Source organism: Pecten maximus, chromosome 15 (assembly GCF_902652985.1).
Source record: "Pecten maximus chromosome 15, xPecMax1.1, whole genome shotgun sequence".
Taxonomy (NCBI): Eukaryota; Metazoa; Mollusca; class Bivalvia; order Pectinida; family Pectinidae; genus Pecten; species Pecten maximus.
In genome coordinates, this window is record NC_047029.1 from 6,180,758 (window position 1) to 6,186,076 (window position 5,319).

The window sequence follows — 5,319 nt, forward strand, 5'->3', positions numbered from 1 at the left end:
GGTGTCAATATTGTTTTCTCTGGCAGATTGTTCCACATTTTGACTACACGCGGCAAAAAAAAAAAATGTTTTTCCCGGATGTCCAGCTTACATGCTGTGGAAAAGGTTTTTTTTAATGACCCCTTTATTGAGAGTTGAAATCCGGTATTGGACCAAATGTTTGTTTTAAAATTTCTCTTAAAACTGTGTAAATGAGGCGTTATTGCCTACGATGGAGAACTCTAGACATCCAATTTAATGTTTAGATCTCATTGATTAACAAAAACTACATTTACCGATTCTAAAAATAATCGAGAATGCATAACACCAACCAAACGTACCCGTAAATGTTTCCTCACCGAAGTGATCTGGATATTGTCATCATGTGGAATTCCACTTTATTGATGTGCTCTTTTCTTCTAGATGAAAATCAAACGCTGAAGCGTATAATCAAGAAAATTATAAACAGTTTGCTGAAATATAAGTTTGGTGAGATCTTCATACCTCTTACTTGCATAATGTATTTTCTTGAGTAATTAACACGTGGAATATATACTACCTGTATACGATAATAAAGAGCGATATCTTGTGACTTGAAAAACAAAAACATACACTCCTACTGCAAATAGAATGGCGTAGGACTTCAGGTGAAAAAAGGCGTGACTGTCACTGTCAGTATTTCTGTATTTCAAGTACCCGTGTGTTCTTATTTGCCATCCAACATATACAACATCCCCATTTATCAGGTAGCGAAAACTTCTAATTTTAATTTGATATAACTTCACACCATTTGAACTTCAAATGAGCGAATGAGGGGATGGATCACTATAGTATATAACATATAGTAAAATATATAGTTGTGCGAGTCCTCCATCCACACCCAGCACTAAGATGGATCATTCTTACACCGCTGTTCGTTTAGGTACAGCTTCCTCTGAACATACTATGCAGAAAAACATCCGCATTCTACCTCCACTGAATATACATGTATCCATTGTATGTAGATCTAAGTCCTTCTTTCTGTTGTAATCCATCAACACAATGCGTCATACTCCATCTTCTTTCCGTCTGACACGGACCTGTTAGTGCTATACATTATTGATGTTGACCTTGAAACTTTCACTTTACATGTTCTTTTAAAAACATTGTTTATTTTTTAGTTCCTACAAAATAAAACAAAACAAGAATCATATCAGAAACATATATTTACAGTATATTTATTTTTAAAAAGACAATTAGACATGTTTATGAAATGTAAGTATGTCATTTAAACGTCCCAGTGTATATAGTCAAGGAGATAACTCTTACACAACATTTTTTTTTGGACCTAGTAGACGAAATTCGGCAGTCCGGAAAATCCGGACGGTTCGGGCTAGGAACGAAGGTGTTCGGATTATCGAGGGTCCACTGTATAACAATGAACTTCCTGGTGACCAAAGAACCATCTGGTCTGAGATTGGTTGGAACTATCTCTAGGAATATCAAATTTAGATCAAATTCTTTAGCCAGCTTCCAGTCTCCTGCTAGGTTTAGGATTCCGAAAGGTCTTTTTTCTGGATGTTGTAGCATCGACCTCCTTCATATGTGTATGGTTTGACTTTTGTCCCCTTGTTCTTTCGCTACTTTCCCATAGTGTCTGTCAGCTCCAGTAGAACTTTGTTGTGGCGTCATACGTAGCTCCTCTATGGCATTCTGTAAAATTCCTCTCTGTCTCCAAAGGGAATAGTCCGGTGATTCTACAATGTCCTCTCTATGTTCTATGAAGATTTCCTGGTGTCGCATCATATTTTTTATTTTTAAGGGTACGTCCATATTTCTGCCCGAGTCATTTCGCATTCACCCGTTCCCATCTTGTCCATGATTCCTGAATACTCAGTTTAATTGATTGGGCTTGACTGTTTTCGTCCTCCTTGATTCTGATTCCTTTTGTACTATGACTCATCTTTCAGTCGTATCAGCTTTCTTCCGTAACTGTTTTTGGATGTCCCAAAGCTTTGCCTTCCTACCGCCACTGTTCCCATGGTATCTTAATGACGTAAGCAGCTCTCTATGGCGCGGGAAGGATGTCATAATTAAATATTTTTGCCTAGGCAAAAATAAAATATTGCCTAGGCAAAATTATTTCTGCCTAGGCAAAAATCGAATATTGCTTAGGCAAAAATATTTCAGCCTAAGCAATATTCGATTTATGCCTAGGCAAAATTATTTCTGCCTAGGCAAAAATCGAATTTTGCCTAGGCAATATTTTATTTTTGCCTGGGCAAAATTCGATTTCTGCCTAGGCAAAAATCGAATTTTGCCTAGGCAAAATTATTTTTGCTTAGGCAGAAATATTATTGCCTAGGCAGAAATCGAATTTTGCCTAGGCAATATTATTTTTGCCTAGGCAATATTTTATTTTTGCCTAGGCAAAATTCAATTTCTGCCTAGGCAAAAATATTTAATTATGACATCCTTCCCGCGCCATAGCTCACTGCCTCGTTGATGTAGATCACCCACTGTCCGTCTGCTCCAGCTAGTCGCACATGGTCGTCCTCAGAATCTTTCAAAGGCGTGATCGGTCTTACTTTGCACGTGTTGAATTCTCCGAATATTGATGTAACAGGAAGAGCTTGCTGTTCTGCTGTAGAGGCATATTAAAGTGAACCTCGGATGAACTCCCAACCATTTGCAGAGATAATTTAAACAAAATCAGGAATTAGTTTCTGTTTCACATGGCTAAAACGCGACGAAGAAGACATCTAGATACTCGCCATAGACAACAGACAAATTGTGCTTGACGATGTCTGGTAGATTTAGGTAGCAGTGTACAGTAAAAATGCCAAATTCTGAAAAATATGGCACATGCTTTAGATATGTAAACATTGCCAGTTAACCTTACATATAACCTCTAATAAAGTATATATATTTGAAATCTGTACAACATTTGCAATTTTAATAGAGCTCTGAAGGATAAGTAAACTGATATTTTCTGTGATTTTTAGAGCTGTGAATACCATGGTAACAGCTTAAAAAATTCTCAAAAATTGCAAAATATTATGATATTTGACCCAAAATGGCACAATTCTCTACACAATTTTTTTTCTGAAACCTATTTAAAATTAAATATCTCTATCCCAAAGACAGAATTAATCTTGTTTGGACATATGTTGTAAATTAAGTTTTTCCGCTATCTTACCTTTTCTGTGGGCTTCCATTTTGCGCTGTAGGCGAAACTAAATTTCCTGTGTAAACACACGTTCGGAAAATCCGGATATTTAAAATCCGGAACCAATTTATTGATTTTTGTTTTAATAAATGTGAAGCCTGTATGTACTACTTCATACTGGATATACCAATTATAGTGTACATTTATTTTTTCATTTTTTATACATATCATAATACAGGAGTTATTTGCTTAACAAAAAAATTGCCCATGGCCAGGCTGTCTTACTGTGGTGTGCTACCTTATTGTTTAATCAATGCAACAGACCCGAGGGTCAAATTACAGAACTGAAAACAATACAAACAGAGATATATTAAGATATCACAGACATCTACTTACATATGAAGAAATCATTAAATGTGTAACATTCGTAACATAAGAGAGAAATACATTTAATATTAGGCTGCATTGTTTTGCAATGTCCTTTTAAATCCAACTGAAATCACATGGTCATCAAAACATCTGATTGGTTCATACATTATTATATACAACCTCTCGTGCTACAGCTAGGATATGATTATACACTTTGTGGATTTATTTTCTGGATTGAAGCTACCTGACATTACCTCTGAAACATAGATGCTGAAATGGCGGTGCTGTTAATAAGGAATGTACCGGTTTCAAATTAAACAAAACTCCACAAAGGTAAAAATGATTATAAACTTCCGAGGTGGACGAGCAAACGATTGAAAACAATAGTGATGTCAGGGGCTTTTCAATGGAAATGAAAATCAGGCAAAATTGTCAATTGGTGTCGACAGTAAGAAAAAATGTTCACGAAAACTTTTAGAGCTAAACTTTGTCCCACGCAGGTATTCATTTTTTCCTAATGTTTTATGATTCCTTTTAGACAGCCTGAGGTATTGTACAAAAAGCACAGAAGACATTTTATGCATGTTCTAATGTTAAATAACAATGGAAATGATTTTTGGGGGAAGAGGACTGCTCCATCTATGTCCAAAATCAATTTCTTCAAGAGTGCATTCAACGGTTCCCTCCATAACAGGCTCCACACACGAGTTAATGCTACCAATAATACGATTTAATGATATCATCAATTCGTGTGTGGAGCCTGTATTGAAGGTAACGAATTAATGATATCAATAATATGAATTAATGATAACATCAATTTCGTATATTTAATTATATCAATAAATTAATTTAATGATATCAATAAATTGAATCATAATTCGAATTAGTGATATCACTTAGTAAATTAATGATGTCACTTATTCCATTTTAATATCATTATTGCCATGAATAAGTGATGTCATCAATTCGTGTGTGGAACCTGTATTGAAGGTAACGAATTAATGATATCAATAATATGAATTAATGATAACATCAATTTCGTATATTTAATTATATCAATAAATTGAAATAATAATTCGAATTAGTGATATCACTTAGTAAATTAATGATGTCACTTATTCCATTTTAATATCATTATTTCCAGGAATAAGTGATATCATTAATTCGAATTAGTGATATCATTAATTCGATTTAATGATATCATTAATTCATTAAGTGATATCATTTAATCGAATTAGTTTATATATCGCATTTTGCAGATAAATACTAAAACGGCGCTACATATGAAATGTAATTGGGACCAGAAAAGCCCAGTTTGGGGGCTATTTTCCAGCCCCGTGAGTGTACGGTATTTTAAAACATTCCAGAACTTGTTGGTCGGAATAGAATTAAAACTAAGTATTATATTATTACATGTACGCGTCTAGCGCTGTCTCCTGAGCTCGGAGCCCCGTTCGATTTGCACTCTTCTAAGAAGAGAAGCCTTCTAAGAAGATCGTATTCCGTTATATGTAAATCGAGTAAACCGGGAGAATAAAACAAAAAATAAGCAAGTTTTTAAGTTTTCTCAAACACGATGACACAAACATGTGTATGTATGTGTTATAAATCCTTCTCTAGTGAAACTCATCACTCGCACACTTCAAACATGGTCGCCGCCATCTTGGAACATAAATCTTCCAGCTTCGAGACGGAAGAGATAGAAGATCTTCCAGAAGCAGAAGAGCTTCAAATCGAGTGACCGGAAGATATATTCTAGAATGAGAAGAGTACAAATCGAACGGGGCTCATACTAGATTCCGGAAAATAATCTCGGATTTCGA